The sequence below is a fragment of the Haliaeetus albicilla genome, chromosome 5 (assembly GCF_947461875.1).
Source record: "Haliaeetus albicilla chromosome 5, bHalAlb1.1, whole genome shotgun sequence".
In the NCBI taxonomy this organism is placed as follows: domain Eukaryota; kingdom Metazoa; phylum Chordata; class Aves; order Accipitriformes; family Accipitridae; genus Haliaeetus; species Haliaeetus albicilla.
In genome coordinates this window covers 45,544,663-45,571,024 of record NC_091487.1, presented here as the reverse complement: position 1 = coordinate 45,571,024, position 26,362 = coordinate 45,544,663, and the positions used below count along the sequence as shown (strand labels likewise).

At 41.1% G+C, this 26,362-nt stretch overlaps 1 long non-coding RNA gene across 2 annotated transcripts in view; it reads right to left on the bottom strand.

Annotated features, from left to right (window-relative positions):
• Window positions 1–25,583, bottom strand: part of LOC138685532 (uncharacterized) — a 44,221-nt gene extending 18,638 nt beyond the window's left edge. For both annotated transcript variants that reach the window (XR_011324838.1, XR_011324837.1), the window contains exon 1: window positions 25,452–25,583. This is a non-coding gene — a long non-coding RNA (uncharacterized lncRNA). The remainder of the gene's footprint in view (window positions 1–25,451) is intronic.
• Window positions 25,584–26,362: the final 779 nt, after the last annotated feature.

Here is a 26,362-nt window from a genome sequence, read left to right as displayed (position 1 = left end):
AGACCTGGCCAGCAAGTTAATACATACACCACTCTTTAGACCTCTTTCTGTGGGGACCCATAGTTTTTTAACTAGGCAAAAATTCTGCTTTCATTCAAAGACAGAGTTTAGTCAATGATCAAAAGGGCATTATCCTTAAATTCTGGATATTAGCTTAACACAAAGGACCTTTATACAAAATTTCCTACAAAAGCTCAGTCTCTAATGATAATTTGGGTAAGATCAGCTGACTCCTATCTTTGGGTTGAGTCAGACAGACAGACACTTGCTGCTCCTGTATTTCTTTCTCAGCTTCAATTTGCTCACGACCTGTTCGCTCACCTTCTTGCTTCAGTCAGCATTTTCACTAGGATCCCTCCAACCTGGGGTTTGGTATAGAAACGATGCAGAGTCAGGAAAGGCTGTTCCTATCAACACTTCTCCTGTTGTTTTCTAGAGCCTTGCTATGCATTTCCTTGTGATTTTGTACCTTAACTCCTGTCAGGCAAGCAGATAACCCAAAGGGACTGAGATACAAAGAACCATGTTTGTGTAAGTGCATATAACTTACTTTTCTTGTAGAGGTCAAAAAGTACAGACAGTAACATACAAAACCTGCAGGCAGAAGGGCAGAGTGTAGGTTTCTGCATACTCTGAAGAAAATGTGTGTTTAAACTAGCAACTGTTAAGTATATCAAAATACACTTTCCAATAATGTTCTTAAAACAGATCCACCTAGTTGCATTTGGTTGGGGAGCGAGATGTTACTTTGTCAAGCTTAACAAAACTCAGCATTTTCTCAGTTGGGGCTCTTAAAGGGAAGTACTAAATGGATTTTGGCACATAGAGTTTTATGAACAGTGGCTCTTCTTCGCAATCCCATTTAGCAGACATCAGTTGTTACGAATGCCACTGGGATTATACTGACTTCCAGAGGTGTTTCAATAGAAACTGTATCAGGTATCTGAATGTTTGTAGCAGAGTGATTGCAGGAAAACTTCCATTACTGAAGGAACCACAAGGGGCGGGGGGGGGGGGGGGGGAAGTTATTCACAACAAAAAACGTGGAAAGAAATATCAAAATCTAGAAAAGTTTCCAAACAATACCAGAGAAAATACCATTCACGGTGGCATTTGCTGACATCAGAAAACCTGCAAGTTATATGGGCAAAACCAAAGTCACCGTTACCCCATTAGTATGTCGTGGTCTGCTGGTAGCCCTCTGTAGATACTGCATCTGTAAACAGATACAGTATTCAAGATTCAAAGAAAGAGCAAATAACCTGTGCAAATTTTGCATTCCTTGGTGAAAAAAATTAGCTATTGAGACAACTGGCAAATTATAGCATTACAGCAGGAGTAAGCAAGACTACAAAAAAGCTTTTGAAGAAATCAAGGAACAGCACAAATACTTCAGTACTAAAATCTGAAATGGTATAACCCAGTCTTTAAACAGGACACTTCATAGAAGGGAGTGGAATAGTGCAATTGAAGTGGCTGCTAGCACATCACACTAGATACAGAATTAAAATTATTAATCAGAGTGAAAATCTGTGCAAACTGGGAAAAGACCTTGTAGCAGTATCATTTAGGATAAACATTTAATCAGAAACTTCTGGCTGAATTAAATAGGGAAAAAAAAAAAAAAAGCAAACCATTAAAAATAAGATGAACTCCCCCCTCCGTTTAGAGGCTCCAAAAGAACATGAAAGGGATGCTATTATACAGAGAGTAATATGAGGCAGGGACCAGTGCTGATCAAGCAAAAACATATTATCGATTAGCTATTATTTGTTGTACCTGATTCAAGCTTTTGGTTTATCTAGCTCAGTATTCTATAGCTGACAGACAGCAACACCAAACGCTTAAGAAGGAAGATTAAAAAAAAAAAAACCAAACCAAACCAAAACAAAAAAAAAAACCAAAAAAACAAAAAACCCCAACAACTTAGTAACCAGATACAAGATTATCTGTCCCTGATGCAAGTGCCAGCCTACTCCCTAATATTTAAGAACAGGTTTAGACTAGCTACTGGCTACAGGGTCTCACTGGTTGACAATTAGCAATGAGAGCAGTGTAAACCTAAGTACGAATCAAAGCCTTCTGCCTTCCCTCTACTTTTCTCTGAAATAGACTCTTTTCTTTTTAGTTACAACACATTATGGATACTGCGATAAAATGCCCAGCTCAATAGGCTGTACAAGGGTTTTTTTTCCCTGAACTGATATTTTTAATTTAGGCTCCTATAAGAAATACTAATAGTAGGTCACAGATCAGAGTATCATCAAGCAAACACAAAGCTCTAAAGAAAATGATTTATAGCACATCTATTATTACAGTTGCCTAAGCTCCAGTTCTGCAAGAAATTGAAAATGTCATCAGCACCTTCCACATGAATCACATAAAGGCCATACCTGCAAAGATTTAGGCATTTAAACCCCAGTCTACATACAAAACCCCATAGTTTCTCTCTTCTTAACGATAAAAATGCCCAAAGTAGCACCATAGCCTAGACATCATTCTGGCTACATCATTAACTCTTACATGCACATTATAATAGAATATTTATATACAATTCACACCACACAAAGATAAGCAGCAGCAGATCAGTTAAAGTTATTTATGGAATCTATTCCATCATTTGCCAGTCTGACAGTCTGCCCAATAATGTATTAAGTCTTGCTTGATTCAGTTTTCACTGAAATTAGATCTAAACACCAAACATCCACCTTTTGTAAGTCTATTTTTAGATTTTACCTGAACAGATAATGACAGCCTTAAATGAAACTTAAAATTTTCTAATTTTTTCACGCATATGTGGTAAAGCAATCTCAAGGGGGGGGGGCGGAGCAGTGGAGCAGTGTTCAGGGTTTGTTTGTTTGTGGGTTTGGGGTTTTTTTTTTTTTAGGATTAAAAATGGCTGTGAAAATGTAAGAGAAATGCTTCCATATCATTTAGACTTTAATTTTGAGATTAAACTTCTACTGAGACATCCTTGTTATCTGTCCTTATGGTTCCCTATCAAAATGACAGAAGCCCAACTTGTATAAATAGGTAGAAGTGATGGATACTCCTTCCAGTGAACTGTTGGACAATTTTGCTGTAATACAAAATATGAAGTTTTGTTGCTTTCCTTGCTAGCTTAAAGAGAGAAACTGCAATTTGCCAAGGAGTTGAAGCAATATTAGTTGATCAACGGACTTCTATCTGATGGTGTGAAATCGCAAAACCTCTTTCAAAGGATTAAATCAGCAAAAGCAGGGAAAGAAGAATAAAGGAGCGTGAAGACAGAGACAGTAATTACCAAAAGGAGAGTAATTAAAATAGACCTGAGACTGCTTGAAGCAAGCACAAATACATTGGCCAGAACGGGTCCATTAGGACAGGTTCATTCTAATAAGCATGAACAAGTGAGGGGAGGAGAGAGGGAACCTGGGAGGAAAGATCATCACTGACATGAAAAAATCCGCTATGGGAGAGAAGGGAATTGAAGGGTTAGGTGTACGCTGAAACTCTGATTCATGAGCACGAAGGCAGTTGTGGATAAGCTCCAGCATCTAGTCCAACTATAATCAAGTCCTCTGTCCCAAGGAAGCACAGTATGTCCTAGGACCATTTAGCAACTGGCACTCACCTGACTCATAACAAAGAAGAGAAAGACTACATTATTTAATTAAACATGTGCCATCTGCCTCCCAGTTATTTTAGGGGATAGATTCCTCTACAGACTGGGCAGCCAGGCTCTGTCCTGTTACACTGACCATCCACCATCGCTGAATATTCATATAGTTCTGTACATAGCACCAATTCACCCTGGTGATCCATGTCAGGACTTCCAAATGTGTCATTTAGCTGGATAAGATTCTTGCCTCAAAAGGGAAGAAGGATTAAAATGAAATAGTGAACGAATGAATAAATAAAGTTCATGGGAAGTTAAAGGTTCCACAGGATTTCTGAAAAGTAGCTTTGCTGAAAAATTTCTCTTCTCTGTCTGCATATTGCCCATATGCTGCTCTCAAAACAGATTTTACTGGTAGTGGAGAGAGACATGCGTACAGAGTATACACCGGCAACATATGCCAAGACAGTGCCTATTTCAGGCCTGAGATGCTAGAGATGCTATAGGAAGGTAAAAGTAGAAATTCCAGAAGTTTCAGTTCAAATACTACCTGTGCTGCAGACAACGTAGTACAACAGATGTGTCTCATACTGTTTATGCCTCAGTTTCCCCGTCAAGAAATTAAACCCCAAACCCAATAACCTCTTACCAACCTTGCAAGATGGAAATATTAGTGGATTTATTTGCCAAGGTGAACAGATTCTATGAGGGCACAGGCTTAGCTTCACATGCATTTTCTTTATATAGTGACTGTTAGGCTTATTGATTTTAGTGCAGTGATTTTAGTGATTTTAGGCTTATTCGTTTTAGGCTACTGCTGGCTTTTTATTGTGACATCTATTCAGAGCCAATACACCAAAGGGAAGTAAACTAAAGTGAGTTCTTTTTGACCCTGGATCAACGTAGCTGTTTGCTTTCAGGCAGTGGAGTGACACTGGTGTACCACTGCTTTTACTAGGAAAAAAAGAGGCTTTTCAAAAGTCTTATTTAGTTCCTTCTAAATCTCTAGTGCATTGATGGCAATATATATTTTACACAGAAGAACTACTGAAATTTAACACTGGACAACCTGTGGATTTCTCTCAGCTAGATAAATACAACCGAATTGCTAATCACTTCATCTGCGTTAAGATTTTAACACAAACAAATGTTCGGTGGAACTAGGAAAAAGCCATATCTGTTCAACAAATGTAGATATACCTTTAGAGGGTCTAAATCTAGGGCAGTATGCCTTTGTAACAGGTGAAAGCCAGAGAAAAAGTTCAGCTTGAACATTCAAAGAAACGGCAGGATAAGAAACCTTCTTTTACTTCTAAACTGAGCACATTTTTGTGAGAAATAACAGGCATGGAAACTTTAAAGCCCCTCTAGTTTCTTTTCAGAGCACAGACAAACTTTGAAGTTTCGCCCAGAGAACCTATACCCAAAAAAACACGCCGCAGCTCCAGCCTGGGGTGGCAAACCACCCTGCTTCGCTGCTGTGTGATCCTTCCGTGACCATCACAGGGGCACGGTTCTGCTTTTGCTGAAGGATGTTTAAGGCAGCCCCACAACAGCAACAGCTGCTGCCACCTTCATTTGCAGCCCCATCCTGAGCACAAGCAGAAGAAAGCCCGATTCTCCAGGACCCTCCTGTGGAACTTCACCTTGGCCCTGCCGCTTCATCACGCAATCTCTCCTCACAGGAGCAAGGAAACAGCAGGGGAGAAAAAAGTGTGGAGAAAAAGGCAGAGAAAAGAAGGGAGAACTCCCCCACCTTACATACCTTCCCAAACCCTGCTGACTCCTCCTCCTCACCTTCCATCCTACATTATTAAACATTTTGACTTATCAATACCTTTGCTAATCCCTGACATCCTGCTGTCATCTCCTAGCCCTGTCGCCTGTATAGAGCTCCTGGAGTTGTCCCGCTGTCCATCCCTTGCCCAGGTCCTGCATCCCCCCTGACCGCTGCTGAGCCCCCCCTGCCTCTCCCCCACCCAGCCTCAGCAGCCCACTCTCCAGCTACCCTTGGGACAGCAAACCTGAGTGTTGCTGACCCGACTGAAAAACTTTGTGCTGACTCTGGTCTCATCCTCTCTACATTTCTTCTTTAAAAATTAAATAACTATATGTATTTCTTTAGCTTTAAGTCTCTTTAGGTCGAAGAACAGCTTCGGAAGGCAATGCATTTTTAATGAAGGGTAGAAAATTGACAAACCATTTGTAGATACAGCTGCAACAAATATTCTTCTCTATCTTTTTAGGGTTGGGGTTTTTTTTGCTGCACAGCAACTTTAACACAGTTGCTTTTACAGCTATATATGCATTGATAGGCTAAATAGAAAAGTAGAAAGAATTCATCTCTGGAAGAAAAGAATATTAAAAATGAGATTCATTGAAGTAGAGCACATTTGCAAATCTTTCTCTCCCCACTATTTATATGAAAGAAAGAAAAGATAAAGATACAGAGAAACCTGCAATTTGAATATGGAAGGGCAGAAGCAGTCCCTAGACTGTAGTTGTCCTGGGGCCAGTTCTTTCCATTTTTGTGGATTAGCATAACCTCATGGACTTCAGTAGAAACCACATCTGCTTGCATCAGCTGAAGATCTAGTCCCTGACTTCTGTGTTAAGCCAGATTCCCTTCACAATTGTACCAGTATAACTCTGTAAACTTCCTTGGAAACACATTTGTTCAACTGAGCATACTAGTGGTCCTACTGTATTTATTTTTCCACCATGGGAAAAAATGTTTCAATTTTTCCCCCCAACTCCATTTTCAAAGCTATTTTGTTTTCATTGCTTTTTTTTCCCCAGTTATCTGGCTAGAACATGGCTCCACTTCACGAGCACGTGGTGAGTCTTTGGTCCTTTCCAAGGGTTTTGGAACGGAACTGAAGCCCTTTGTCCAGCTCTTACATTTACACATCAGCAATCACCGGCTCACCTTTGACTATGTTTAAACAGCCACATTCAAATATAAAGATTTATCTTATTTAAAATCCAGAAAGAAACAATATATAAGGGAAGCACAAGTTACTAGGTTGCTTGCCTGTCCTCCTGGGCCAAGCAGGGTACACTCCCATGTACGTCAATCCCATCACCAAATGCAGCTAATGTGGAGCTGGTGCTTGAACCTAAAAGCTGATCATAAATAAAACTGCTGCACAGTTAAATAACAGCTCCACAGTTATCATCCTGCTGCACGGGAGCTCAGCCTAGTTATGAGCCAGTGCAGGACTCTGACAGAAACAGGGTATCAGGGCTGCTGATCTATTATACTAATTTCTTGCTTTTCTTATGGACTAAATCAGGCTTGGCAATTCACTTGCGTAGAGGACAGATTTGGTATTCATTATAAACCAAATGTTTACAAAGAGCAAAATATTTTCTTTTAACTTATCCCACCTTTTCCCAGTGGGGCCCATCCGCTGATATCTTGGCTGGGCAGAGTGCATGCACGAACGGTGAGTGGTTATGTTCTCGCTGATTAACCAGATTTGCAATAGAGGAGGAGTCAAGACGAATGGCTGCTTTCCTGCCACCGTCATTCAATCATCTGGAAATCTAATTTGTATCTTATTTGGCAGGCAAGCAGCCATCTGCTCCAAGGATATGGCTCCAAGGGCAGCTGCCAAATACTGAGCAGGTTTTCTTCCACAGGGAAAACTAATTGCCTTTATTGGACTAATACAGGTTGAGAGCTAATGATATAGGATGTTTCTGCACAAAAGAAATAAAAAGTATGGGTTTTTTTTAAATATAGTCAAGAATTACATTAACTTCTGTAAAAGCTAAGCCTTTCAAATGACCAACATCCACCCACATGGGATTGTGACTCAGACCTGTATGGGCCAGAACAGCAAACAAGGTTTTAGGACTATATCTGCCCTATAAAAGGTAACGTGTGTGTGCAGATGCATCCTGCCTAATCTGCAGCCATGATGCCAATGGAAATGGATTAGCTGCACACAGAACACAGGCAGCCTGAAAACATCCCATCCCATGAGAGCATTATGTGGTCTACATCTTATATCACCTTTTTTAGGGATTTCCAGTCTCAACCAGATCAGAGAGGGAAATGTTCTTGGTATTGCACTACCATTTTTCAAGATTTTTAAAGTATTTCCATTCTGCACTAGAATGATGCTAGACTTTTAAAGGGAGAAAAAAAGTGTGTGTAGGGGGGAAGGTCTCTAGTCATCACATATTTAAGTTTGTCATATGCAACAAGCATGCAAAACTCAAGCAATTATTGTAGTCAATTCTCTCAAACCCTCCCTACAAGTCACCCTGGTTTTGAAACACGTTCTCAGTAAGTTTGATCAGAATTGATACATTCCCAGAAATTTCTAGTTGTGATAAATGGAGTATTCTTCCAAGGAAACTGCTTGGGGGGAGGGGGACGGGGGACGACACGACGGACAGACACAGGGGAAATAGCCAGTTTTAATCACAACACAAACAACCCTCAGTCTAAAAATTCTGTTTATGTTTAGGGGAGATACCCAAGAGATCGCTTGCCGCTGCTTTTTCTGCAAATACTGCTTTATTGCCCACATGTCATCAGCCTTCCCCTCACCGCTTTTTCCAAACACAGCAACCACTACCCTTGTGACTCAGGAGCTGTGTGATATATCTAATCTAATGAGCAGTATAACTGAAAAGCCTTTCTCTGCATTTGTTCAGTGTTGTGACTGATGCAACTTGGAAAAAGTAGGGACCAGATTACAGACTAAACCGTTTGCAAAACAACCTGCTGTCTGAACATTCCTCTCAAATTAATACTGCCAAAAAATCTGGGTGGGCACTTCTAGGACGTGCCATCTTTTACTTGTCCATGGCAAGAGATACAACGTGGTTATTTGTGGTACACTTGCAAAATATATGGGCAACTTGTAGGCAGAGAAAGAGATGCAAACGTAAAAAGGACACTGTTCATTTCACATGTCCATTGAGCTTTAGCCTCGCTTTTAAAAGAGCCCAGTGATATCACTCATGACAAATTTAATCCTAGCCATTTCTGTCGAGAAAGAACAGAGTATCATGTTCTTTCCTATACAAGCCCTAAAAGCTATACAGGCAGGTTTTCTGCATTGCTGACCTGGAGTAGGTTTGAAGTAGAGCTTCCAAATAAAGGAATTTCTCTCTCTATCTTTCCCCTAATTCCCTCAATGATTCAGATGCACCACATGACAGAAGGGCTACTAAATATCAGATCTTAAAATACAAGTTTTAGAAATATGACTACACACTCTGTTGGCATGATTCCGTGCTAACACAAACACTCCATGCTCCTCTACTGCCTTTGGTTCTTCACTGACAAAGGAGAATAACAAAAAGATCTGGCAATATAATATATCTCCACATGATATTTTCCTTTACTGCAATAATAAAAGAAAAGGCGTGGGAAGGAGTGGGAAAGGGTAGTGGGGACAAGCAGAGAAAATCCTGAAGTGTTTAAAATCCCCACAAAGTTATTTGCCAGGAGTAGGTTTGGGTAAATGGGCAGAGGGGAAGGTGGAGGAGGATTGGTGAGAGTTAAGTCAGCAGCTCTGCCATTCTGAGCATGCAAATAAAAGTACCGAAAAAAGGAAAACAATACCACATATCTGCCCACAACAGCTATATCTTGTGGCAAAAAGAAATACATATAATTTCCTACTTCTCAGCAGGCAACAGCAACCATTCTTATTGAAGGAAAGCCCAACAATGTTTAACCAGTCTCCTCCTGCAGCATGGCTAGCAGCTAGAGCGCTATCAGGGCAGAAAGCTGACAAGAACAGGGCAAAAGGGTCTGGGTACATTCACTGTGAGTCTTAGCCCAGATCTTACCGATGTGAAGGAATCAGACCATCAGACATGCTTTTGTACCAGAATTCATCAGTCAAAGGAGGAAATTAGACCTGGAGTCACCTAGTCTATTAAACCCTTCTGTGCTGCAACCACACTCAAGATAACATCCTGGTCCGTACAGCACATGATAGCAATAACATGTACAGCTCTTGGGGGTTGGAGACCTACGTAATGTAAAGGACTCCTTAGCCTTACTCCTCCTTGTAATACCCTTTCCTATTCTTCATTTTAACATGCCTATATAGTGTCCCAACCCCTTTAACTGATCAGTAGTCTTATATCTGGACATAAGGTATTGTGATGGGTTAACCCCAGTAGGCAGCTAAGCCCCACACAGCCACTCACTCCCCTCAAGAGGGATGGGGGAGAGAATCAGAAGGGCAAAAGCGAGAAGACTCATGGCCCAAGATAAAGACAGTTTAATAGGTGAAGCAAAGATGCACACACAAGCAAAGTGGGGGGGGAAAAAAAAAAAAAAAAAAAAAAAAAAAGAGGAATTTATTTACTATTTCCCATTGGCAGGCAGATATCTAGGCACCTTCCTGGAAAGTAGGGCCCCAGCACATGTAACAACAACTCGGGGGGCGGGACGCAACTCCAAATATTCCTCTCTTCCTCTCCCTGTCTCCGAGCTTTTACTGCTAAGCACAATGTCTTATGGTCTGGAATATCCCTCTGGCCAGCCCAAGTCAGCTCTCGCGGCTGTGTACCCTCCCAACTTCTGGTGCATGCCCAGCCTACTCGCTGGCAGGGCAGCATGAGAAACAGAAGGGCTTGACGCCGGGTAGGTAGGGTTCAGCAATAGCTGAACGTGTATCCTGCTCGTGCCCCTGTCAAACACACAAGGATGTATGGAAGGGTTTGCTTTGCTGTACACATGCAAGCGGTCATCATTGTCACTTAGAGTTTATTTGAATATCAGCCTTTTGCAGAAGGAGAATTTCTGCACAGAGAAGAACAAGGTAGCATAGGAAGGTAACGCATAGTCTAGCAATGGCACAAAATAGCTGATATTAATGGGAACCACGAAACCAGTAAAGACGGAAAGGCTATAATAAGCAAAGAAACCTTAAGGATGTCAGAAGGTTGTTTATACCAAAGGCTCTCGGAAACGTGCACTGAAAAGGACAGGTTCTCCTCGTGTTGAAGATTTTTCTCAACGGCAATGACACTAGAACCTCACGGAAGATATAGTTTTAACAACGAGGCACTGACAGGTAAAGGCGTGCACTCCAGCAAACACAGAACAGAGGAGCGAGGAAAAGAGCAGCTCAGAAGATGTGAAAGGAGAACTAAAACAATAACTCCAAAGCTGATAAGAAAGCAGGGAAAGGCATTCTGTAGGTGACTGTTCCCCCCCCATACCTGGCAGGAAACTTATATACACATCTACTAGCATTTTTTTATACTAGTTTCTTCCATTGCAATGATCTTTTCCCTATATATATTTATTATTGGTAGGTTAATTTCATCTCAAGGTCCTTCAGTGGTGAAGGACGTTGCAACTACAACATGCAGCAATTATTTTCTTAATTAACTTCCCAATGTTGCAAACCACATGACAAAAAAATCATGAGCTAGACTCCCCAAAATGATCACTTATAGTAATTTAGGGTTCTTATTTGTAGCCTGTGTTTCACGTCTTCAGGGGGTCATATTGTCAACTGTTACGTCAAAAAGTTTAATATAAATTTTTAAAAAAGCATACAAGATAATTAAACAATTATGCGACTCAAACCAAAACATCAAGATCATTGCCAAAATATTACAAAAAAGGCAACACTAAAATTTATGTGTCTTTCTGTTGTTCATGATACATAGATACAATCCAAAAATCAAAACTTTGGATTCTTATTCTTCTAATTTCTTCTTGGAATTTGCTCTCTACCATTCATCTTCACATGGCTCTTTATTCCACTGTTTATAGATTTTAGCCTACAAATTAATTAGTGTTGTATATGCGTTCTATTTAAATGAAGGAGTAAAAAGATACAGAGGTAACAATAAGCATTTCATACGCACTCATTACTGTTTTCCTTATCTGCTCAGGTCCTTTGGCAGGGGCTGAAGTGTGGGCATTATTTGCTATTCTTGTTTTCCCTTGTTGTACTATATTTACTTAAACCCTAAAACCTTCGGGCACTTCACTCACTTTGCCATAGCTCTCTAAGACCCAACAGATGGTTCTTGAAAGGCTCAATATAGGATCAGAGACCAAATTATAAATCCCTTTGAGTAACAATCTGGAAGTGTCTTCGAAATGCCATACATCTCTGTAGCACTCTTGTGATAATAATAAAACCACTGCTCAGAGGAAGAAAGTAAAGTATGAGCTATCTCTTTAAAGCAGCTGATCTCTCTGTCTCAAAAAAGGTTAGGTAAGGATACAGGTTAAAAAAAAAAAACACCAAAAACAAACAGCAAAACCCAACAGTAAATGTCACAGCAATATTTCCTGGAAGCGTCATGTAAATGTTATTTATTGTGCCAAATACGTTTCCAAAGCAGATGTCTTCCACAATCTATTTTACTCAGTCACATCAAAATAAAATAGTTGCAGTTTCAGCCTTCTAGGCAGTATTACAATTCATAGGTCTCTGTAAGGCCAGTTCATCCCAGCACAAGAAGCTTGTTCCGCTACGCTGCCCTTCAGCCTTCTCTCAGCGATACAACGTGCCTAGTCTATCGCAAAGCACAGCTGTTTGGGACACTAAGAACTAGCCCTGGTATGAGACATCCTGACCTACACCTTTAGGCACACACCTCTAAAATATTTGTCACCCTAGACTCTCCTGTCAGAGGCACTCAGGCTTGCTCTGCCTTTTTCTTTGGTATTGCCATCTCTGCTACTCATAGGCAAGCTTTGGAGAGTTTGGGGTTTGGGTTCAGGTGCAAAAGCTTTGGCATCAAGTGTAGAAGCTTGTCAAAACAATGTGAAACTTCAAATAAATGTGATTAGTTTATCTGACAAAGATGTGACAGCCAACTACCAGATTCATTTCATTGCAAGTGGTTCATTTTACCCCCCACCCCTTATCTATTCATGTATTTAGATTTGTAGATCTTAGGACAGATATTTGCATCAATTTGAACATTTTTACAGGGCCCTGAGAGATGCTAGACTTGAATGACAGATCAGGCTGAAGAATTTTTCAGTAAAAAAAAAAAAAACCACAAACCAAAAAAAACCCCAAACCTGTTTCTTCAGGGAAATTTTCTGGGGGAACATTTTGAAAGGTACACAGATCTACAACTTTCCTCGAGTAAAGCCTAAACAAAAAATCTGAGCCAAGCTGATGGAAAACAAAACCACTTTGATTTTTTTCAAGCAGAATCAGCTATTCCATTTTGGAGGAGTTCAACATTAATCTACATTTGTTTGAATGTGCTGCCTCAGTGACAGATGACCTTAGCCATCTTAGGGTCCTGTTTCTCCTCTGCTACCCAGGCATCTTGCATAACATCTCCTATTCCCCTTCCCTCCTGAGCAGGTACAAGATAAAAGGGAGATGCCGCAGCTATAGGGCACCTCCTGGGAGTTGAGGTCTAACTACCGAGACCAACCTTTAGAGCCGAGAGCACTCAATCAGCTGAATACCAAACCCTTGATATTTTACATTTACATTTCAAGTTTGGCCAACAGTTAAAAAATAAAAATAAAACCCCAAAACTAGTCTTTCCCAGGAGAGCAAGTCAATTTACAAATAGTTCTATTTAATGTTAATTGTGAAGCTACAGGATCTCACCAGAACACGATACTGCCACATATACCATTAACACATTACAGCCTCTCAACTTCTAAAGTTTGCTTTCTTAACTGAAATGCAGTTGCTACATACATCTACAACTGATTAACCTTTGGAATTAAAAATCAGACAGCACCACCAATAACAGGAAGAAGTTCATTTGCCCACAACTAGAAAAGCTGCAGGATATGTTGCATTCTCAAGATCCTGAGCTGAACTGTGCACTGCTCAATAATTCTTTAATCTGAATAAAGGTCCTCATGGCCAGTGTCAGCACCAGAAAGCACCACTGCACAGGGAAGTTGTGGGTTTTTCTTCTTTACCACATCAACAGAACTACTTTCATCTACAAGGTTGAGAAACAGTGGAGAAGCTGTTACGCCAGGTCTGTTGTCCTCCCTGGGGGTGACCTCTATTGCATATTCTCAAAGATTAGAGTCTTTTTGCCTCTCCACACCCAACCCTCCCCCCTTCCCTTTTTTCTTTTTAAATACAATAGCGACCCACACAGACTACAGTGAAGTCCCGATACAGCAAGGCATATGACTATATCTTATTACCTGTATGCAGCACTGGGTACAAAGTCTCTTTCAATCTGATTAGACTGTTTTTCATTCTTTGCTCTACAAATGCCTCTTCTCTATCTTGATATTATTCCCTTCAGCTTTGCTCGAGCCTATTAGTTTATACTACAATTTCCAAAACATAAAAATACATCCTGAATTTAGCTCTAAGGAAAGATCAATGGTGCTGGAGACTCCACTCCTCTGTTTGGAGTCCAAACTCCACAACTGTGTAACACCCACACACAGGGTTTCTCACATGTGCATTGGTGCTGCTATTGTAGAGGGCAAAAGAAGGGAGCAAAAGTTGTTTCTACAGACAGTTCAGTCCCTTAGCACAGGATGTTGGACTTCAGATTCCTGGTTTTCAAGGGGTTTTTTGCAACATAGGCTCCAGTCCAGTCTTAGCTAGGCACGAGTCACCCAATCATTTTACGGACACCGTTGAGCTGCCATCACAAGGCAATATAGTTTATGCTTCAGAGTGCAGGTATGCCTTAGGCTAAGAAATAGAGCACCTTCATTGCTTTAAAATGTTGTCAGAAACGGCTCATTTCAGTTCACTCAGAAGGGCACTGACTGCAGCACAACTTTGGTCATACTGCAATATCAAAGAACATTTCCCCCCAAAATGGTTAATTCCCTCTAGTTCTCTTCTCTCTTATTTTATTCATCAAAAATTTCAATTTCTTCAGTGCTAAATAGCCATATTTAGTTTCATCATCCTGCACATAACACGCATGGTTACAAGCTGAACATGCAATTTTTAGATGACTCGGATGTGGCAACAGCATTTCTCTGAACATCTTTTCTCCCTTGACCTCCAGCTTAGCTGCATGCTTCACGTCAAGAGCTATGCTAGCACAAGGAAAGATTTGTCTCCAGATGTCTCAAAGCTTATCCCTCACAATTATTGACCTGGCATGCTGTAAGGGAGGACTTCGGGTTGTCCTTGCACTGTCACTCAGGTGGTCTCTCACCACAAGCAAGCTAGCTTAGAAGACCTGCTTGGGCATTCTGGAATTTGCACCCTCATGCTGGCCCTAGCCTGTGGCAAGTGAATACAGCCAAAGATTTAAATCAGTGATCCGTACTGACCATTGTCCTCCTCCTTCATGCAAAAGAAAATTTTGCAAATATCTTTCAAGATACACTTGTTTTCCAGAAATGCAGAGGTATTTATTATCAATTAGGAGAGACAAAACATCAAGAATAGGGCACCTTTGAGCCTGTAACTACAACAAAGAGAGGGCTGCAGAGCTAGCTTAGGGCAAGCTGAAATATGGCCTCGCCTTTTGGACACCAATTGCGTTTGGATGGTGTTATAAAGCCGTCAGTGAAACCCTCTAGATTTGCTGCGGGCTCGTTTTGCAAAACTCAGATTTGAATAACTTTGCCAGGGCTGAACAAATTACTCTCAGTATGTCACAAGCTAAGGTCAAGATCCACAGTACTGAAAAGAGAGGTTGAGTAGATAGGAACATACAATCCTACTCAACTCCATCTTTCATAGGAAACTCCACTGAAGAAGGATTTCCCATCACACAAGATCTCTCCCATCATGAACAGAATGGGCTAAAAGAATATCAGAACAGTCCAATTCACTCCAACTTTCAGAGAGTAGATGAAGTGAAAGCATTACATGCTTTTGTCAAATCGATCCAGACACCATAGAGATGCTGACACTCCTCACCACACTGTTTCCAAATTGGACTGGCTGTGAATACTGCAAGGGGGTCCACAGCTAAGCAGTTATCCTCAGGAGTTTTCAGGCAGAACCATGACTAGGGTATGTAGGCAACCGAGTATGATCCGAGGTAGCAGTTTCCCAGAAAGAGGTAAGAGAGAAATGCCAGTGTCTGTCACAAAGTAAAATCATCCTTTGTCTAACAAAGTGCATGCCTGCAGCCTCCTTAAAACATGAGGGACTCCCATTGCTCCAAGGATGTGACTGAATACAAACGAAGAATAGGTAACAGCAATTCACTTACAAAAGTAAGAGCTTCAACATGCCTTCCCTCAGTATTGGGGCTATCTTGAAGCTATTTCAGAGCTTCACTGACTTAATTAGTTAATAAAGGATCATTAGGAACCATGATAAATGGTTTCTGCTCAGTCACACCAATGACAGCAACTAAAGGCGGATGACAGATAATTAAGTGAAGAAGAAAAATGTTCCATTTACCTGGCAAGACTCAGGCTATGTTCTGTAAGTGTTCTACCAAAGGTTTGCAAAATTCAGTACTATTGAACGCAGATCTGATCTCCTGGAGAATCACTTGGGAGTGCCTACATAAGTAGGGGATCTCTTCAGCCTTCCACTTGAATTGCACCTGGTTCTATGACATTCATGTTTCTGGATATCAGAAGCATCACTGAGAAGTCATAAACATATTTAATAGAGAAAATTTTAATCTTTATATTATTTGTATCCAGTCAGTCTTGGTATCTGGTCTGCAAAAGATAATTGCTGCTCTGAATGAGGCAGTAAGACACCTTTAAGACTATGTCCTTCATTTTTCCCTGCCACCGTTTTCAAAGCTCAAATCTTATTCCTCTTGACATTGATGATAACATAACATTAACGCAACAGTTTCTCTAGCAGCTTAGAGCAATCCTGTTAATGAGTCTGACAGTGACAAGGTTCGACAGTGCCTGACCACCATCACAAACTGTCCAGAACCCTGAACTAATACACTGTTTCACTTGATGGGTTTTAATACAAATTGGACACCAGAATTTGTGGAGAACATTTTACATAAGTCTATTTCTTATGCTACCTTTGAGTAAACAAACACCTGGAAGCAGACACCAAGAATTAAACAGCAGAAGGTTTTAACCACAGAATCAAGTATTACAAGGATTCTTGTAAATTCTTGATGAGGAGTTGAGAACCACAGTGCATCCCCCTGCACAGCCTGTCAACAAAAACCCCGACACCTGTTGGAAACAGCTGACAGTAGGCATTGCTTTTTATTTGAAATATTCATTAGAATTACTGAGCCTCTGAGTCAAGGCCTGAGCCTTCTCTAACAGTCAAATGCTTTTCAGAATATAGGAAGCAGATACTGGATATGATATTTGATGTGTTTATACCAGCCAACCAGTACTGAAGATTTATTTTCTAGTAAAAGAATTCTACTCATGTATGAAAGAGGTACACATCTTTATTTCACCATGTTGAAAGCAGCCTGTAACATGATAGATTACATCTTTATCAGCATTTAATCCAATGTGAGGAGAGTTTTGATTTAGTCAGCTTACATGGGAGATCTCAAAAGAATAAAACCAAAACACATACATATCCCTATGGTGCAAGACACGAGGATGGCAATTCACTAGGCAAACTATTTTTCTTGGAACACTAAAGCAGTCTCCCATGGAAGTAACTGGCCAGTAAAGTTCATGCTGTTGTGCCCACTTTCTGACAACCTTCATTCAATAAAGATATTTAAGGTTTCTCTGGGAAGGTAAGGAAAATCTGCCTGAAGGCCTGCAAAGACACTTGGGCTACATTTAGCTTTATTACAGGTGGAGTTGAGACCAGCTGATTTCAAGATTACCTGAGCCTTCCTGTTGCCTATAACCACCAGACTCCAACTACTTGGCTTGAAGCATTATTTTTTTTTTTTTTCCCTTGTGTCCTGGTTTCAGCTGAGATAGAGTTAATTGTCTTCCTAGTAGCTGGTACAGTGCTATGTTTTTGAGTTGGGTATGAGAAGAATGTTGATAACACTTTTTTTCAGTTGTTACTAAGTAATGCTTAGTCTAAGGTCAAGGATTTTTCAGCTTCTGATGCCCAGCCAGCAAGAAGTTGGGGGGGACACAGCCAGGGCAGCTGACCCAAAGTGGCGAATGGGGTATTCCATACCATGTGACATCATGCCCAGTATATAAACTGGGGGGAGTGGGGGTGGGGGGGATCGCCGCTTAGGGACTAACTGGGCATTGATCAATTGGGTGGTGAGCAATTGAACTGTGCATCATTTGTATATTCCAATCCTTTTATTATTACTGTTGTCATTTTATTAGCATTATCATTTTTAGTTTCTTTTCTGTTCTATTAAACCGTTCTTATCTCAACCCATGAGTTTTACTTCTTTTCCCGATTTTCTCCCCCATCCCACGGGGGGGTGAGGGGGTGGGGGAAAGTGAGTGAGCAGCTGCATGGTGCTTGGTTGCTGGCTGGGGTTAAACCACGACACCTTGAACTGAATTATCTTGGAAATTTTCAGCCACATTGTTTCACCCATTTCTGAAAACAATACCAGTGGAACAGCTGTTTGGTGCCTATTAAAATCCAAGATGAGATAGGAGCACAAATTCCTGCTTTCCTTAACACACTGAAAAAAGCCTGCAAGACACATGAAGTTACCCTTCTATTGCACTGAGCACTGATAAAGCCTCATTAGGAATATTTCTACCCATTTGGGGGAAGACACTTCAGGAGTGATAAAATCTAGTCAAGGAACATCCAGGTGAGAGAAATGAAAATGATAGAAAGGTAAAATACACCACCTACAAAAAGCAGATTAGACAGAGAAGCACCATACAGCCTTAAAAGGCTGAGGGAAGCCAAAAGTCTTCAAATATGTAAAACGCTGTTACCCTCCCCTCCCCCCACCCCAAAACAGTAACATGCTCCCAATGTCAGTTTAAGCCTGGTTTTCATGTCCTATTCATTATTGCAACATGAATAATCAAGGTAAAACACTTGGCAAACTTTTTTTTTTTTCCTTTCAAACATAGATAAACACTGCAATAGCATGCTTAGGCTGCATGGAGGATCTGTCACTGAGGATTTTAAGAACAAGTTAGACAAACATCTGTAAGACTGATAAAGGTATAGTCAATCCCATCACATGATGCAAGATATCTCTCGTTTTCTTCCAACTCTGTGATTATTTATCGGTCTATAGATCTAGATTCCAACTACATCTCTACATTATCAGTGCTTCTGCAAGTCAAACCCCAGGCTTATTTTCTAGGTGCCAAACACACAAAACTAGTAATCACCTTTGATGAAGCATCATTTAAGTGAAAGGGTTTGTATAACACAGAAACAGTAGTTGAATGTAGTTGCCAGGGACTGTTTTTAAATCATAGGAACATTTCGCTTGGAAGGCACCTTTAAGGGTGATCTAGTCCACCCCACCCCCCCCCCCCCCCCCCCCAATATGCAGGGACATCTTCAACCAGACCAGGTTGCTCAGAGCCCCGTCCGACCTGACCTTGAGAGTTTCCAGGGATGGGACATCTACCACTTCTCTGGGCAGCAACCTGTGCCAGTGTTTCACCACCCCCATCATAAAAAATTTCTTCCTTATATCTAGTCTGAATCTACCCTCTTTTAGTTTAAAGCTGTTACTCCTTGTCCTGTTGCTACAGGTCCTACTAAAAAGTCTGTCCCCATCTTTCTTACAAGCCCCCTTGACGTACTAAAAGGCTACAATAAGGTCTCCCTGAAGCCTTCTCTTCTCCAGGCTGAACAGTCCCAACTCTCTCAGCCTTTTCTCATAGGAGAGGTGTTCCATCCCTCTGACCACTTTTGTGACCCTCCTCTGGACCCACTCCAACAGGTCCATGTCTTTCTTGTGCTGAGGACCCCAGAGCTGCAGGATGCAGTTCTGCAGGTGGGGTCCCACCAGAGCAGAGTAGAGGGGCAGAATCCCCTCCCTCAACCTGCTGGGCACGCTGCTTTTGATGCAGCCCAGGATACGGTTGGCTTTATGGTCTGCAAGCACACATCACCAGCTCACATCCAGCTTTTTTCCACCAGTACCCCCAAGTCCTTCTCCACAGGGCTGCTCTCAATCCCTTCATCCCCCAGCCTATATTGATACTGGGGGTTGCCCTGACCCAGGTGCAGCACCTTGCACTTGGCTTTGTTGAACCTCATAAGGTTCACATGGGCCCCCTTCTTGAGCTTGTCTAGGCCCCTCTGGATGGCATCCTGTCCCTCAGGCATGTCAACCTCACCACTCAGCTTGGTGTCATCTGCAAACTTGCTGAGGGTGCGCTTGATCCCACCATCTACATCATTGATGAAGATATTAAACAGTACTGGTCCCAAGACAGACCCCTATATATACACTTTTTTTGCCTGCCGTAGCAATGCTCCTTCACTACCCCCCTAATTCATCCCTATATTAGATAGCTGCTGTGCATAGGCTGATGCAATACCGTACAGGGGAACAATGTTATGAGAAATGCAATCAAGGATTCCGTTGTGACGGATACACACTTACAGATGAATTAAGGTTGCATAGCCACGCTTCATTCTGGAAATACTTGCGACAAGTTTGGCCATGCAACCGTAACAGTGTTATTTAACCAGGCTGTTGCTGCACGTTTGAGATACGGTTACCATTCTCTGACTGCCTTGAAAATTTCTAATTCTGGTGGAAGAGAGAAAAATTCATCTGCTTCCTGACTCCAGGATTATTTGCCTGAAGGGTAATCTGGCCTCTCTTGTGGCCTGTTCTTTACCGAGGAGCACAGATGATACCCAGGGAATTGTCTTGGCAGCACTCAGTTGTTTATAGGATTTTGCAAGATTATATACAGTGATTTCTTCCCCCTACCCCATAAATTATTGATTTCTCCTCCCTCTCCTTCTCCACAGAAGGATTTGAGTGGACAATTTCTGAAAGGGCTAAGGCTAAGCTTCTCCACTTTTGTGAGCACAGTTTACTTAAGACAGCGAGATGAAACGTCTGCCTCCAAAACCAGATGCAAATGAAAACAGCAATGTTTACACCCCTGACGTGCAAAAAGGAGGAGCTGGGACTACAGATTTTTCTGATAAGGAAGTGATCTAACTGAGCAGTCATTTATGGAGGACTCTTTAGCAAACCCCAGCAAACATTCTCCATTGAAATGCTCCCTCCAGACAAGGCAAGCTTTATCTGCAAGTGCTCAAGCCCTTATCACTGTAGGATTTGGTGGGAAGTGGGGGTTACAGGTGATAACAACAGACAGGAGCACATTATTTTTTTAATCAAGTCTTTGAGTTGTTATTTGCAATTCATTAAAAGCAAGAATCAGTAGCTTCTAATGGCTGAAACAGCCACCGTGCCCATCTCCCAACTTGTGGCATGCCAGACCCTGTCACCACGCACAGGGCAGCGATTCCCTCTGGTTATAACAAAACAGAGAGGAGATGCTGCCAGCTAAGGAGCCATTACACAGTTTCAAAAGCACCTATGACTGTGAACTACCGAGCTTAGGGATGACTGTCATCACCTAAGGGTGATCATACAAGACGTCTTGTTCCAAGTATTTTGCTGGCTCCAACCACCAGAGCAACCGAAGGTTTTCCAACATGTGGCACTAGTGTTAAGGTTATAACCAAACAGACCTCCGGCCAGGAGAGAGCAGAATAATCAAGCAGACAGCAGTCATGCATATTTTATACTTTCTAGATCAAAAGGAGCACAAACTTTAATTGAAACTGATTTCACCCATTAAGGAAGAGAAAAACCAAGCACACGTTTTTCAAATCCTACTGCGGCAACACACAGGCTTGCATTTGCTTTATTCCAGCAGAGGGCAAAAGCTACACAAGGAAGAGCATTTGAGAAGACAGTTAGGTCTGAGTAAAGGGAAAGGTAAAAGTATCCAGACTCTTGACACCTAAATGACATTTTTAATAGCATTAAATAGAACGTCTTGCAGGTTTCATCCAGCTCTTACAATAAGATGTAATACAACAACTAAAGTTTCTGTTCATGCCTTTAAAAAAAAATAATCTAACAACATCACAGCAGTTCATACATCACTGTGATGATACATAATTCCCATCTCCTCCTCAGACTGCATGCGCTCATTTGTTCCACTGAGTTTCCAGTGAACTGTTTGGAAAGCTGATTTGAACTGACAGTGATTCCATTGCACAAATTGACAACGCTGTACTTCAACGTGTAACACATACACCTTTGAAAAGCATATGCAGAAGAAATACACACAGGTTCCTTCAGTTCAACGCTCAATAAGTAGTGATATAAATGTAAAGTAGCAATTTTGTTCTATTTACTGGACAAATACACAGAACCATTTGGACTGCATGATTATTGCTGGATGTGGTAAAGAAACTGCTGGTTTTGCAAATCATGTGGCCCTGTTTAGACACAGAGGAGGTAGTGAAGGGCCAATGTGAGCTCTTGAGCATTGCTAGATTATCCATACAGCACTTAGTATTCTCCACTTTGGTAGAAATAGCTGAATGGCCACATTAATAGCAATAACAACCATACTACTTTTTGGCACACCGCTCTTCAATACATAATGTTATACTGAAATACAGTCACTTTGTCACACTGCCTTTGTTTTTTTCTGAAATATTCAAGCATCCAGCTGCCAGTAAAAAAAAAAAGAAAAAAAAAAAGACAGCGTCTTTTACTCTCTGGGCACTTTTAGGGGTAACACTGGTTTACATTAGGTTCCAGTGTGGCAGTTCATATTTGATAGCATATGTCAGCTATAAAAATACCTCAAAGGATCAGAATCTACAGTGTGTATCAGTTAAGTTTTACCTTACTGTAGCATTTAAATATGGCACTGATTCACACTGATTTTTTTTTTATATCAATGAGTCCCATCATTTATAATAAAAGAACATTCATATGAATGAAATTAAGGAAACTAGAGTGTGATATGAACATCAGAAAAAAACCAAAACATTGCAAGAGTAGAAATCTCTCTCAAGGGACATAGTGAAATCTTCCATCTCTTGATTCCTTTAATATTAGGCTGGACAAGCCCTGGGAAGCCATTATGGGGAGGGCAGGGGAATCCTGTAATAGACCAAGGGAATGGATTGACATGATCTGTCTACACAAATCTTTTCTCTCTTTAATTGAGGTAATTCTGTGATGATCCTGTAGGCAAGATTACAGATGTAAGCATATTGTTGGTACAGCAATTAACACATAAATATTCAGCTCTGACATTTCTTATCAGCTAAGTATAAATTTCTGCCAGGCTGCTTCCCTGAAACATTTGGTAAATGAACCCATTTTGATCAGAAGGTAGTTTATTGCACACTGGAGTTCAGTGGGTGTGATCACTGAAAATGACAGATGAACAATCAACAGTTTTGGGAAATAATCAAAACAGCAACATATCTACACACACTGATGAAGAGGATATCTCTAATGCAAACATTTGCAAGCAGTTTTTTTATAGCTACACAAATCACAGGGACTGATAAACCCAGGGGCCAACACTCTCAACAACAGGAACACAGAGGCAGGCAGCCTCCTAATCCCATGGGCAGCTCGCTACTCCAGTAAACTAAGTTTCTAAAACACCAAGTAGGCATTCTTCTGCTGAGAGAGGTTTAGGCTGTCTACAATGCAACCCAATGCAGATTTAAACTAGCTCATTTGGGCAGCGGTAGCTACGCAGTTATAACAGCACGGACTGCAAAAGTAACATAAGCAGCTGAATAAATCCTTCAGGAACTGGCCCAGGGTGGCTGCAGCTGATTTAACACTATCTTTGACTGAAGCATAAACTTATTTGTATAAGCTGAGCTTTTGAGATGTACTCATAAGCTAAGAACCGCAGCCTAGGCTGATTTTCAGAGTACCACATCAACTAGAGGAAGCTGCCAGCAGGCAAGAGATACCTCATAACTTTGAAAAAGGGTGTCAACAGATGAAAGTCCTAGTTATGCCAGTGATTTGTCATGCTACCCTTGAGTCATTTGGGGTTTTTTTTTCTATACTTGAGGTTCCTCTGGATAAAATATATTTCCACTTCTAACACAACTGCTTTTAGAGGCTAATTTTGCCAGTGATCGCTCGGAGAGTGAAAAGTGTTTTGTCGCTGTTAAGTGCGCAGCAGTAGATGATTCAAACTTATTTGCTGTAAGGAAAAAATAAACTTGCATAAACATTGCTACAGAGCTTTACGGGTCACAAACGCACAGAAGCTTTCAAGACAGAATCACTTATAAAACTACCCATAAGACAGCAGACTGTTCAAGCAACAGTCTTCAGATAACACCACTAATTTGTGCTGTGGCCTCATCATAAATTTACCAGGAGACAAATGCACTTCCTATTGACCCTTACTAAATCTTTAAACAAACATCTTTGCAACCTTTTCCAGTCATCTTCAGAGAAACTTATTCCTTTTACTATTGCACCAACTAAAACAAGTATAACGAACAGCAAAACGTGTTCAACAAGACCAAAGACATAACAGTACAGAAGATAGACGAGCCCAGAGCATGGCCCAGAAGCTATTAGCTAGCCTACAGGTTCAGCATGAACAATCTTGGTTTATATGAACAGCCTAGAATTTAATAAAAGTAAGGCAAGTAGCAGCATTTTTATTTGCATTTCAGCTTTTTAAATATCTAAACAAAAAGTAGGCTCCGAAGACCACTTATAGGTTTCTCCCCATTTACCCCTATTAAGCTAAGAAAGAAAACCAAACAGTAAACCAATTCAGATGCATTAAGATACTAGGCTATGAAATTGCCAAAAATGTCTTCAGACACTGGAGAATCCTGCAGAGAGGACTCCCACTGGCAGTATTTTATTTGATGGGAGTCTAAATCAAGACACAGGTCTCTAACAAGCTGTAACCCAGATCGAACAGGCATTCCAAGTCAGAAGAACAAGGGCTTTTCTTTAATTCCAGTAAAACTAGCCTTGACTGTAACTGGAGAAAAGCCTATAAGCAGAGTTGCCTTGAGTATTCTTCGCATAAGTACTACTAGAGGAGAAGAAGATAGGGTCAGGTTACTTTCGCTACCAGAGCGGGTAGGACAAAACTGGGATGAAAAGCAGAGTCAAACGTTTGAGAGGAGCAACTTCTCTTCCATTACCTTGTTTTTCTCAGCCAACCATTACTATCAACCTATGTATCCTAACGCCTCTCTCAGCAGCAGCCACTGCCATTTTCACTAGGTCTAATGCTGTCATAAAGCCAAGCAGGCAGCCACCCTCCATTTTGCCTATGCCTAAAATTAGGACTAGGTATAAGCAGAAGAAAAATACAGACAGAACTGCTATATTAAGGAAATAAATTGAAGAAAGGAGATGGGAGAAGGAATAAAGGAGGGCAGCAAGGAGAAAATAGACTTGAAACCCCAAGCTTTGCCTTTTAGGCTAATTAAGCAGTAAGTCTCAGGTTCATTCTCAGGCCTCACTGAAGGTAGTATTTAACTTTCAGCTGAGCCTGAAGAGAGCCAGGATTTCTGGTTATCTCACAATTTCTTACATACAGCTTTTTCATACAAAACATAAGCTTCCCCTCGACCAGGGTGGAAACAGTTGTCTTTGAAGACAAGCCTACAAATTCAAGGTCAGAACAATGCAAGATGACAAAGGAAATGCCTATTCACCAGGACTGACACACCAGGTCTGCCAGAGGAGAAATTCAATGGTTAAGTGCCTTTGTGTAATGCAAAGCAGCCACGAGATAGCCATTTAGAACAGGATTATGCATCGCAGCAGCTGTGCAAAACAGCCACAACACATTAGCAAATTCTTAGCATCTAAAAGAGAGACAAGAATTCAGAGATAGCACTCCTTCCACTTCAGTAACATCACCATACGATTGCCTGTCCCGGGAGACAGAGCACCTCAAGGCACCCTCAGGATCAAGAGAAAGGGAACTTTGATTAAAAGAATACACTGACGCACACAGTAGCTATCTGCAAAACATAAAAATAGTAAAGAAACGCCATACCTCAAATACTGCCCAGCCCTTTGCTAAGTTACAGCCGCTGCGTGATCAAGTTGAAACAGATTAGCAGTCCTTTCAGGTCCTTAAGTTCAGCGTGCTAACAGAGCTCACACTTATCCATCTCTTCAACTGAAGGAGGCTGAGAAATGCAAATGACCTAAGCATGAGAAGCAGGTGTAGACAATGTGAGATCCCTATCAGGCATGGCTAGAGAAGGGAGGTTCTCATTTTCACTTCATTTATGGAAAGCCAGCTGGTCACCTGCTGGGAGAGGGGGCTCTATTCTTTGCACCTGAGGGCTGAATATAACCCTCCTCACCCCCCCCCAACCCCAGCTGCATTGTGCACCTTAGATCTGTGTCCTCCCTACTTCCACAAGAGATGTGCTATGTTATTTGCTTGGGTTTTTTCTTTTCTCGATATTGATCTGTGAGTATTTGTGCATTTGTCTTTCCAGGGCCCCTAGAGGAGAGTTTCTTGCAATTTAAATATATATTGCTTTTGCTTTTAATGATTTTTTTGTGAGATACATGTTTTCTTCTGCAGCCTCTTTCTGTATTATACTGCTCTACTTTCTAACCAATATTCCTAAACAGGGCGTGAGATGGTTTTTACTTGCCTTATGCAAATTGCATATTCCAACTTGAGCTGAAGACATCACTTGCCAAGGAAAACAGTGCCATGAGGTCAGTGTTCTTGCAGAGCACTGTAAAGAAGACAGATAAAACAAACTCAAAGAAAAATCAAGGAACCGATGGTTACTCAGCAAGCAAACTTAAAAAGCTGACCAAACACAGCAGAATAAAACTGGGATCACGTAGTCAGAACTTGTTTTAGGTCCTGAAGTACCCATAAGAATTGTATAAATGTTTTTGAGGACTCATTAAGTGTTAGCCACTTCAATAAAAGCTGTG